We start from the raw sequence: 12,918 nt of genomic DNA, 5'->3' as shown, positions 1-12,918 counted from the left end.
TTCAGGTGACTATAGTGTCCCTTTAAACCTACTTTTTAGATGTCCAACATTTTCTACATGCAAGGTATATTTTCTATGTGCATGTTCTTTTTTTTATTTATTTTTTCGTCATAAATATTTTTGTATATGAAAACTGTTTTTTTTTTGTAATTCTTTATTTTCAAAAGACAGATATTACAGGATCGTATACATTGCGCCGGAGTGGATCATGGGCTTATGCAAAAGCCAAGGTTCTAACATTCCAGCAGTACAGATTTATACAGAAGGATAGAGAGAGAGTTGTGATATGGTGATGGAATATTAGATTTCTTTTGTACGAGCCTGTTCTGTCAGGTTTTTCAACAGTTACATAACATACATAACGAAACAAGTTTAGGTTAAGTTTTAGCGTTAGAACTATTAGAGTGAGAGTGAAGCTCCATATTCTTGGAGTCTCTAACTCTTTTGTTGTGTAAAAACACCATGACATGGTTGTAGCAGTAATTGTTCTTTGTGTAATAGTCAGTTTGCAGAGTTAAGCTGTTTCTAGTTAGTGGAATAGGTTACAGTGAGTTACGGGGTGGGGAAGTGTGTAGAACTTGTTGGGATGGGGATCGAGGGGCCCAATTGGGCGTTTCCTTCAGTCTGTATCTTATCTAACCTTCGGGCTGTGTCGTGTTCATTTTAGTGGTCTGGTTAATTGTAGTGTAGGTCCGTGGATGTCGTTGGTTGTGGTTGGGGAGTGGGGAAGAGGGGGGTGGGGGGATGAAAACAGTTTTTATGGCTTTAAAATCCATATTAGTTTAGTCACTACACGTGGAATTGTAGTAAATTTGAAAACGCACTGCAAGTTTTAGCATGAAATATTCAAGTTGGATAAACAGCTGAATCAAAGAATATTTCTAGTTTAAAATAACTTTATGGTTATGAATTATTTTACGTGTTGTAAGAACAATTTCACTGTTTGGAGTTTATTCACAAAATTTAAATCTGTGGAAAATGTATGAGGGCTTTTCTAGATTTTTAGAGAACACTCTTGTAACGGAGCTCCCTGTACCCCCACTGGGTACCTCCGTCAAGTACCGCTTCCTAGCTGGAACAGGGGACAAACAGCAGCACTTCTGCCCACAGTCACCGTGGCTTGACTGGGGCCCTGGATGCGCTCCTTCCTGGAGCCGAATGGGGAATTAGCTCTAGTCCTTACAAGGACTTTCTCTGTTAAATCCCCTGCAAGACACAGGAGTAAATCTTCTTTCCCTCCAATAACAGGATGACACACAGTTTTGGAGTGTAAGCTGAATAGATTTTAATGTTGCCACACTTGGCCTTTTATGCAAGTCCCCAAGCAAGGGGTACGCCCACATGGACACAAACTTCCAAACCAATAATAACACATTTACAATGTAAGGCACTTCCACACAAGGCAAACAATCCCTCCCCTCTGCCTGGGAGAAAATGGGATCAGATACGTCATTAACCCAATTATCTCCAGGCAGAAAAAACACATTTCTAAAAAGTACCCCAAAACACATGACACCCTAAGCTGGGTGACCAACATATCCAAAAATCAACCAGATCAGGTCAGGGGTTCAGAAATTCCATGAAAGTCATTTATTTGACCGTCTGCAGGCATGGCACCATGCCCAAAACAGTTCCAGAGAATCAGCACTTAGGGTCGGTCTAGTTTGGTAGTTTGAAAACGAAAAAACTACCGAACAGAGTCAATAGTCTTACCCTGGAGCTCGTTCCCTTTATCCACACGAATGATCCCACCGAACAGTGCTCTTCTAACTTGTATAGAACCGAACGCAGGCGATGATGGAAGTCCAGGGGTGTTTGGGAGTTTCTGTATCCAATTTTAGTTCCAGGAGATTCATGCACAAACACCGCTGCCTGCGTTCATGCGAACAAGATGGCCGCCACCTCGTGGTTGTCTATAGGAATTGCGGCCACCCAGACGAACAATTAGAACACTGCGGTGAGAAACGTTCCAAGTTGTTAATAGGTGTTAACAAGCTCCACGGTGGTCTCTGGTTCGTGCGGTTGTTCGGTAAACGAACCATATAATCCCAATTGCACAAACAGAGACTTTTACATTCTTTTTTCACAGGGTCCATAGTCTGTGTGCAGGAGGCTGGCAGGCAGGCTGCTCCAGGAGCTCGTGGCAAACTCAGGTAAAAAGGGGAGTTTGTCAAAACTCTAAGGTTAAAAATAAAGATATTCTAAGGTGTTCGGAAGTGACTGTCAGTTTGGTAGTTACTAGATACGTGCTTGTGGCCATCTCTGGTTTGCATATTTTACATTGCTAGGATATAGGAACAGGGTCTATGCACCAAAACTACTTCCTTGTGATAAAATGGTGAAAGTATCCCTTTCAGCCACATTAACAAAATTGGGGGAAATCTTTTTTTTTTTTGTTCTAGTTTCCCAGTTTGATGAATAGGCCCCTTCATGTCATTCTTCCTCCTGCAATTAATTGATCATTTTGGTTAGAACAGATAAACGCTCGTCTTTTGTAAATCTTTCAACAAAATTGCATACCTGTATCATCTTGTCGGTGTCCTATTTTTTGTGGAGCATTTGTTCAACGAACACTGCAATTTTTCAATTTTTTATTTATGACTTTTCGACCTTGTAAAAAATAATTGCAGCTTGCTATCAAAAAGGAAAACGCAAAATTCAGTCTGTTTGTTATGACTTGCCTTATGGATAAAAGTTTGTCAGGCATAAATTATGTCTGTATGCATCTTGACTTATTATCAGTAATTATTTAGCCCTGTTGACTGAATGGGTTGCATAAATCTAAACTAAGTGGTTTTGCTTTACAAAAATATATTCATATATGTTTACTTCTATTAAATAATGCCTGTGCACAGAGCAACAAAAGATAGCAAGAGAAAGAATTCTGAAAGGCTTTGAGGCAAGCCATTTATCATTTAAAGGAACACTCCAGGAAGGCTTCAGTAGTGATGGTACCAGGAGTGCCATGGTGACTCCCCACCATCAATTTAAGTTGTCAAACCATTTGGTAGCAGCTTTACAACTAACCTGGGGTCTGCCAGGAGCTTTTGTTACTTCCTCCCCTAAGAGCTAGAAGCTCCTGCTACAAGTTTCAATTTACTCTTCCGAAATAAACCCTGGCATGGGGGGACAGTTCATTGGCTTAGCGTGTCAGCTTATCAGAGCTCGGGTAAGTTTCTGTTTTACAATTTTACATTGAATACATTATGTAACTCTCTGATATATGATGAATTCAGTGCAATGGGGACATATTAAAATGATCAGGTTAATGTTAATGTTAGGGATAGGGTTAATGTTAGGGATAGGGTTAATGTTAGGGATAGGGTTAATGTAAGTGTTAAGGTAGTGTAGAGGTTATGGGTTATCAATAAGGTGCATTGATATTAAGGGTCTGCCTTAGAACAGTGTACACGTTATTGTTAGTATTAAGTATTAAGTGTAGTGTAGGTTTTAATGGATAGTCTTACTGTAATGCATTGGGTTAATCTATCTATCTATCTATCTATCATCTATTGCTTTGATGTAATATTTTTGGAAAAGCTTCTAAATGGTTTAATATTTTTGGATAAACATTTAAAAATATTTTTTTCAAGTATTAAAATATCACACAATATATCATATATAAAAATATATCACATCAAAAAATATCAAAATATTTAAGTATAATTATTATTTTATAATTACTATTTTAATGGATAGTCTTACTGTAATGTGTTGGGTTAATCTATCTATCTATCTATCTATTTATCTATCTATCATCTATTGCTTTGATGTAATAATTTTTGGAAAAGCTTCCAAATGGTTTAATATTTTTGGATAAACATTTAAAAATATATATTTTTTAAATATTAAAATATCACACAATATATCATATATAAAAAAATATATCACATCAAAAAATATCAAAAATATTTAAGTATAATTTCCTAACATAATAGATCATTTAAAAATGTATCCAAAAATATTAAATCATTTGAAAAATATATCCATAAATACTAAATCACAACCTATATCTGGCGAGGTCATTAGGAAGTGACTTCTGGTCATAAGGAATGAGAATTCCTACAGAGTCATCACAGAAATCCTTCAGACTGGTCTTAGAACCAGAAAGCTGCTGTGGGATTGTCACTGCTCTGCCTTTTGTCTACCAAGTACAAAGTGTTTTATATTATTAGTTATGTTCTGCTGCAGGTTTATGGCTTAGCTGCCAAATTTTCATACTCCCCAGATTCCTGTAATACTTCGCTCTCATTCTAATACGTAATAACTCACACAGTCCAATCCAAGTCAATTTCTAACACTCGCTTTCACAGACATCTTTTAATATGCTTCTTTATTCAGTCTAGTACATGCTTGTCCTTTATTGCATGCCCTCTAAACAGTCTCATCCGATATTGTCTGTCCTCTAAACAGTCTCATTCTATACTATATTTCCAATACACAATTCCTATAATGTATGCCATATATGCAGTCATGTCATATACGGTAATGCCTGGTAATAACAATCTTCTCCTATACACACTCTAGGCACTATAACCACTGCAGTGTACCATTGTGGTAATGGAACCAAGTGTCCCCGGTTGCCATCCACTGGTAATCTATTAAGCTATTCTCAAACAACTTGATGTTTAGTGTGCTGTAATAGACAGCCCTTCCAGGCTAAATTGCACTGATAAATGTAAAGTTCATACTATCCGTCAACACACTAACATTTAACCCCTACACTACCGTAACACAACTCTACATACCTCAAAACTTACACTAACTATAACCTTAAAATATAATGTAATTTGAAAAATACATGATAGGAAACAATACATTAGGGGAACAATACCTTTGTAGGATAAAGTAATTCAGAAATTAAATAAAGTATATATAAACAAAGCCCCAGTGCCAGATGGTATTGTCACATGTTCATCCTCACCTTGTGGTGTCCGTGGTGGAAACTACCTTCCTGACATTGACGGAGATGCTAATCAACAGCCCTGTGCCGGCGTATCTGACTCCTGCGGCATGTTGAAAGATGGAACCATACCAATTTATAACCCCATGTCCACCCACGGTATTGACGATGTCAACATGCATGTGACGTCACGCAAAGGATCTGCACGCATCCTGGGGTCAAATGTCAGGAACGGCCAATCGGATCTGAAGGAGACCTTTTTGCTTTTCCTCATTGCCCTGTTATGGTTTCCCCTAGTAGATTATCCAAGAGTGTGTTCCTGAGCGTTTATTTCTGGTTATTGACTTTGGTTTCATTGGACTTCCCTGTATTCTGGTATCCTTGACTTTTGGCTTTTCTCTCATCATTGTGTCTCATTCTGTGTCCCCGACCTCGGCAAGTATTCTGACTATTCTCTGGTACGTTAAGTCCAGCCATTCTGAGGCCCGGTAAGACGTTACCTTTAGTCCTAGGTGTGATACAGTTCTCTGTGCTGGATCAACTAGTATCCTGACAGGTATTCACCCAAGTGTGCGTAGGGAGCTTAGTGTAGAAATAACCATAACACTGTTTTTTAAATTTTCAGGGTTCTTTTCTTTCAGGAATTGTACTAGAGGAAGAAAAGCAGATGTGAAAAAAGATGTGGTGCCTATATTTAAGAAGGATTCAAAAGCTTAACCCAGAAACTACAGACCCATGAGCATAACATCTGTGGTTGGGAATTTGAAGGGCTGTTAAGGGATAATATTCAAGAATTAATTTTGAACCAAAATATCATTAGCAGGAATCAACATGGTTTTATGAAAGGGTCTGGTTGGGAAGGGGTGATGACCAGTGCAGCAACCTCTATAAGATGGAACCCAGAATGCAACAAAACAAGCATACATACAAATCAAGGCAAATAAAAAACAAAAAAACAAGTATAAAGCAATATGAAGGGTCAGCACTAATTAACCAAACTATAATAGGAAGGCAGCAACCCTATACAAGGGATCCCTCTAAGCCTTTTAAGGTATAATCAAAAAAAGAACAATACAAATTAAGGGTAGGGCTGTGCCACATAAATTGCAATTGAACAATAAATAAATATGCAAATAGATACAAGATATATAGTTCTAAAACAAGAGTCTTTTATCTGTAGTATAAAATTATTATTATTATCATTACTATTGCCATTTATATAGCGCCAACAGATTCCGCAGCGCTTTACAACATTATGAGAGGGGGGATTTAACTATAAATAGGACAATTACCAGAAATCTTACAGGAACGATAGGTTGAAGAGGACCCTGCTCAAATGAGCTTACAGTCTGGGTGGGATATAAAACACATTAGGACAGGAAATAGCAATCAAATAAGGTAGGAGTAAAGCAGAGCTGGAGGAGAGAGTAGAGTGCTGCCGTTTAGGAGAGAGCAAGAGACCGGTATGTGAGATAAAGGTTACTCTGGGAGGCCATAAGCTTTCCTAAAGAGATGGGTTTTAAGGCACTTCTTAAATGATTGAAGTCTAGGGGAGAGTATGATGTCAGTAGACGGGCTATTCCATAGGAAGCTGCCCGCGAGAGGTCCTGCAAGCGTGAGTTGGCCGTATGGGTGTGAGCAGCAGACAGGAGAAGGTCACGGGCAGAGCAGAGAAACTGAGAAGGGGCAGATCTGTGAAGAGATATAAGAGGGGCTAGAATTGTTAAGTGCTTTATAGGTATGGGTTAGCACTTTGAATTGACTCCTATAGGATACAGGAAGCCAATGTAAGGACTGACAGAGGGGTCAGGTGTGAGAGGACCGACTAGAGAGTAAAAACAATCTGTCAACAGCACTCATTAGACTGTAGCGGGGCAATACAGCTTTTGGGAAGACCAATTAGGAGAGGGTTACAATAATCCATGTGGCAAATTACTAGAGCATGGACAAGCTCCTTGGTAGCATCTTGATTAAGAAAGGGGTGGAATCTACAGGATTTGGCAACTTCCCAGATGTGAGGCTCAAAGGTGAGGCCAGAAGCAAGTATGACGCTAAGACAGCGCGCTTGCAAGGATGGACTTATGTGGATACCACTAGCTTGAAGGGAGAGCGAAAAAGGAGGATCAGTATTAGTTGGAAGAAAGACAAGGAGTTCAGTTTTAGAGAGATTGAGTTTCAGAAAGTGGGAGGACATCCAGTCAGAGATGGAAGAAAGGCAAACAGTGACACATTGCAGGACGGCAGGGCAGAGGTCCAGGGAGGAGAGATATATCTGGGTGTCACCAGTGTACAGGTGGTAGTGGTAGTGGAATCCAAAAGAGGTAATAAGTTTGCCAAGAGAGGCAGTATAAAGAGAAAATATAAGGGGACCAAGGACAGAGCTTTGGGGGACTCCAACCGAGACAGGATGAGGGGAGGAGGTATAATTAGAAAAGGAGACACTGAACGAGCGTTGGGAGAGATAAGAGGAAAACCATGAGAGGACGGAGTCACAGAGACCGAGTGATTGAAGAGTTTGAAGAAGGAGAGCATGATCAACTGTGTCAAAGGCAGCAGAGAGGTCAAGAAGAAATAGTATGGTGTAGTGGCCTTTGGATTTAGCTGTGATTAGGTCGTTAGTAACTTTGATAAGAGCAGTCTCAGTAGAGTGGAGAGGGCGTAAGCCAGATTGAAGAGGCTCAAGGAGAGAGTTGGAATTGAGGATGTGAGACATACGGGTAAAGACAAGTCTTTCCAGAAGCTTTGAGGGGAAAAGGGAGCAGGGATATGGGACGATAGTTAGAGGGGGAGGATGGGTCAAGCGATGTTTTTTTTCAGGATAGATAATACAGTGGCATATTTAAGGTCAGCAGGGACAATGGCAGAAGAGAGAGAGCAGTTGAAGATGTGTGTTAAGGAAGGCACAAGACAGGGGGAGAGAGATCTGATAAGGTGAGCGGGCAAGTGGTGGGGCGAGAGGAAAGGAGAAGCGTAGCCACCTCTTGTTCAGTAGCCGGGGAGAAAGTCTGGAGGGTAGGAAAGGCATGATCTATGTGTGGTTGAGAAAGAGAACAGCAAGGTGGGGAGAATTATTTCCTTAGCTGTTCAATCTTGTTGGTAAAGTAGCATGCAAAGGTTAGTGTAGTGTTATATGTGGAGATGGCCAGTGAGGGACAGGAAAGGGAAGGGATGGATAGCAGCTGTGAATCAATATCAGCTGACAGCTGCTGGAGGTCAATAGAATTAAGATTCCTCCTGAGTTGAGGAGGGTTAGGCTGAGATTGTTGGGTGAGGGGGTACTTGAGAGCAAACAATAAGGGGTGGTGATCAGAGAGAGAAAATGGAGTGTTGCAGATATTTGATCCTGTGCATGCATAAGAGAAAATGAGGTTGAGGGTATTGCCAGCTACATGGGTGGGAAAATTAGCCCACTGTGATAGCCCGAGGGAGGAAGTAATTGAAAGTAATTTAGAGGCTGCTGAGGTCAAAGGTGGGTTAATGGAAATATTGAAGTCCCTGAGAATTAGGGATGGAATATTAGAAGAGAGGAAGTAGGGTAGCCAGGCAGAAAAGTGGTCAAGGAAGAGGAGAGGGGATCCAGGCGAATGAATTTCAAATGATGGCAAAGAGAGGGAATGGGGGGTGGGTAGAGGTTTGAAGGAGCAGTGAGGTGAGAGGAGAAACCCTACACCACCACCATTACATTCAGAGTGTCTTGAGTTGTGGGTAAGTTGAAGACCACCAAAGGATAAAGATGCAGGTGTAGCAGTGTCAGAGGGGGAGATCCATGTTTCTGTTAAGGCTAGTAAATCTAGGGTACGCGAGATGAAGAGGTTGTGGACAGCAGTGGATTTTGTAATATTGCAAACAGAGCATGCAATCCAGAGGGCAGTATTGAAGGAGGATTTAGAGGAAGAGTAACATGAGATGAGTATGAGATTGGTGTGGTTCCTTGAGTTAGAATGTGGTGGGTTTGCTAAGATGGGTCTGGGTTTGGAGTGAGGTCACCAGCTGCTAGGAGCAGAAGGATAGAAAGGAAGTGAAAGTGGGAGAAGGATTTGAAAGTTTTGTAGGAAGGTGTGTATATAGAGGATTTGGGAGGAGTTGGAGGAGATAGGCTGGAAAGGTATATGAAGAGTGCATGGGATGAATAGGGAGGGGAGGGAAGTAAAGTGGAAGTAATGAAGATGGTGTTGCCAGGGACAGGTGAGCAGAAGTATAGGGATATTTTAGTAATGAGAGAAGTTAGTGTTAAAGTGAAAAATAGTCTCCTCCTTTACTGTGTTGATTCCCTATATGTATTTAAATGTTTCTATCATATCCCCCCTGTCTCGTCTTTCCTTCAAGCTATACATGTACATCCTTTATACATCCTTTAACCTTTCCTTGTATGTTTTATCCTGCAATCCATAAACTAGTTTAGTAGCCCTTCTCTGAACTCTCTCTAAAGTATCAAATTCCTTTTGGAGATACGGTCTCCAGTACTGTGTACAATACTCCAAGCAAGTTCTCACCAGTGTACAATGGCATGAGCACTTCCCTCTTTCTACTGCTAATACCTCTCCCTATACAACCAACCATTATGCTAGCATTTCCAGCTGCTCTATTACATTGTCTGCCTACCTTTAAGTCATCAGAAATAATTACCCCTAAATCCCTTTCTTTAGATGTTGAGGTTAGGACTCTATCAAATATTATGTACTCTACCCTTGGGTTTTTACATCCAAGATGCATTATCTTCCACTTATCCACATTAAATGTCAATTGCCACAACTCTGACCATTTTTATAGTTTACCTAAATCATTTGCCATTTGGCTTATCCCTCCTGGAACATCAACCCTGTTACATAGCTTAGTATCATCAGCAAAAATACATACCTTACCACCAACACCTTCTGCAATATCACTAATAAAAATGTTAAAGAGAATGGGTCCTAGTACAGATCCCTGAGGTACCTCACTGGTGAGAAGCCCATGCTTCGAATATACTCCATTGACTACAACCCTATTTTGCCTGTCACTCAACAATATTGGAATCCAAATTTATTTGCAGTTTATTGATAAGCCTTCTATGTGCAACTGTGTCAAATGCCTTGCGAAATCTAGGTAAGCAATGTCTACTGCACCACCCTGATCTATTATTTTAGTTACCCAATCAAAACAATCAGTAAGATTAGTTTGGCATGATCTCCCTGAAGTAAACCCATGTTGTCTCTGATCTTGAAATCAATGTGTTTTTAGATGTTCAAAAATCCTATCCTTTAACATGGTTTCCATTACTTTCCCCACTACTGAAGTAAGGCTTACTGGCCTATAGTTGCCCGACTCCTCCCTACTACCTTTCTTGTGAATGGGCACAACATTCACTAACTTCCAATCTTCTGGGACTACTCTTGTTAACAATGATTGGTTTAATAAATCTGTTAATTGTTTTGCTAGTACACCACTAAGCTCTTTTAATAACTTTGGGTGTATTCCATCAGGTCCCATTGACTTATTTGTCTTTACTTTTGACAGTTGAAATAGATCCTCTCCCTCTGTAAACTCACATCTAACAAATGACAAACAAATCCTTTTTCCTAACTGAGGTCCCTTTCCTTCATTTTCATCTGTAAATACTGAACAAAAATATTCAATGAGGCAGTCAGCTAGATCTCTATCCTTTTCTACATACCTTCCTTTTTTTGTTTTTAATCTAACTAACCTTGTTTTACTTTCCTTTTCTCATTTATGTATCTAAAAATGTTTTGTCCCCCTTTTTTTTTACTGACAGTGCTATTTTCTCTTCTGTGTGTGATTTGGAAGCACTTATAACTTGCTAAGCCTCTTTCTGCCTAATCGTATAGATCATTATGTCTTCCTCACTCTGTTTTTTTTTTTTTATAATTACTAAATGCTAACGTTTGTTTTTTTTACTATTTTGGCCACATCTGCGGAATACCACAGTGGTTTTCTTGAATTTTTTGCTTTGATTGACAATCTTATTGCAATTTTCTGTTGCCTTCAGCAGTGCAACTTTTAAATAATCCCATTTATCTTGGACTCAATTTAAATTGCTCCAGTCTGATAATGACTCCTTTACACATATTCTAATTTTAGAAAAGTCTGTTTTTCTAAAGTCTAAAACTTTAGTGTGTGTGTGGTGTGACTCAGTCACTGTTCTTATATTAAACCACACTGACTGATGATCACGGGATCCTAAACTTTCACCTACAGTAATATCTGATACCAAATCTCCATTTGTTAACACTAAATGTAGTATGGACTCTTTATGAGTTGGCTCCTCAACAACTTGTTTTAACAATCCCAGTAGGGAGGTTAGAATATGTGTGTTCCTGGCACATAGCAGCTATTTTGGTTTTCCAGTTCACATCAGGAAGATTAAAGTCACCCATGATGATAACTTCCCCCTTCATTGTCATTTTAGCTATTTCCTTTACTAGTAGATTATCTAACTCTTCTATTTGTCCTGGGGGCCTATAAATCACACCTATTTATTTATTATTGCCATTTATATAGCGCCAACAGATTCCGCAGCGCTTTACAATATTATGAGAGGGGGATTTAACTATAAATAGGACAATTACAAATAAACTTACAGGAACAATAGGTTGAAGAGGACCCTGCTCAAACAAGCTTACATTCTATAGGAGGTGGGGTGTAAAACACATTAGGACAGGAATTTAGAATCAAATAAGGTGGGCTGCCCTTTAGGAGAGGGCAAGAGACAGGTATGTGAGGTAAGGGTTAGTCTTGGCGGCCATAAGCTTTCCTAAAGAGATGGGTTTTAAGGCACTTCTTAAAAGATGCAAGACTAGGGGAGAGTCTGATGGCGGTAGGCAGGCTATTCCATTGGAAGGGAGCCGCCCGTGAGAAGTCCTGCAAGCGCGAGTTGGCCGTACGAGTGCGGACAACGGACAGGAGGTGGTCACGGGCAGAACGGAGAGACCGAGAAGGGACATACCTATGGATCTGTGAGGAGATATAAGAGGGGCTAGAGTTGTTCAGTGCTTTATAGGTGTGAGTAAGTACCTTGAATTGACTCCTATAGCATACAGGAAGCCAATGTAAGGACTGGCAGAGGGGTGAGGTGTGAGAGAAACGACTAGAGAGGAAAATCAATCTAGCAGCAGCATTCATTACGGACTGTAAGGGTGCAGTACGGCTATTGGGAAGACCAATCAGGAGAGGGTTACAATAATCCATGCGGGAAATTACTAGAGCATGGACAAGCTCCTTGGTAGTATCTGGTGCAAGAAAGGGGCGGATGCGGGCTATGTTTTTAAGATGGAATCTACAGGATTTGGCAACATGCTGGATGTGAGGCTCAAAGGTGAGACCAGAGTCAAGTATGACGCCAAGACAGCGCGCTTGCAAGGATGGACTGATGTTGGTACCACAAACTTGGAGGGAGAGCAAAAGAGGAGGATCAGTATTAGGAGGAGGAAAGACAAGGAGCTCAGTTTTTGAGAGATTGAGTTTCAGAAAGCGGGAGGACATCCAGTCAGAGATGGAAGAAAGGCAAGCAGTGACACGTTGCAGGACGGCAGGGGAGAGGTCCGGGGAGGAGAGATATAGCTGGGTGTCATCAGCGTACAGGTGGTAGTGAAATCCAAAAGAGGTAATAAGTTTGCCAAGAGAGGCAGTATAAAGAGAAAATAGAAGGGGACCAAGGACGGAGCCTTGGGGAACTCCAACTGAGACAGGGCAAGGGGAGGAGGTATCATTAGAAAAGGAGACACTGAATGAGCGTTGGTAGAGATAAGAGGAAAACCATGAGAGGACAGAGTCACAGAGACCAAGCGATTGAAGAGTTTGAAGAAGGAGAGCATGATCAACGGTGTCAAAGGCCGCTGAGAGGTCAAGAAGAATTAGTATGGAGTAGTGGCCTTTGGATTTAGCTGCGATTAGGTCGTTAGTAACTTTGATAAGGGCAGTCTCTGTAGAGTGGAGAGGGCGGAAGCCAGATTGAAGGGGGTCAAGGAGAGAGTTGGAATTGAGGAAATGAGACACACGGGTAAAGACAAGTCTTTCCA

This window comes from Pelobates fuscus, chromosome 13 (genome assembly GCF_036172605.1).
Source record: "Pelobates fuscus isolate aPelFus1 chromosome 13, aPelFus1.pri, whole genome shotgun sequence".
Classification (NCBI taxonomy): domain Eukaryota; kingdom Metazoa; phylum Chordata; class Amphibia; order Anura; family Pelobatidae; genus Pelobates; species Pelobates fuscus.
The sequence above is the reverse complement of the archived record's forward strand: the minus strand, read 5'-3'. Positions refer to the sequence as shown.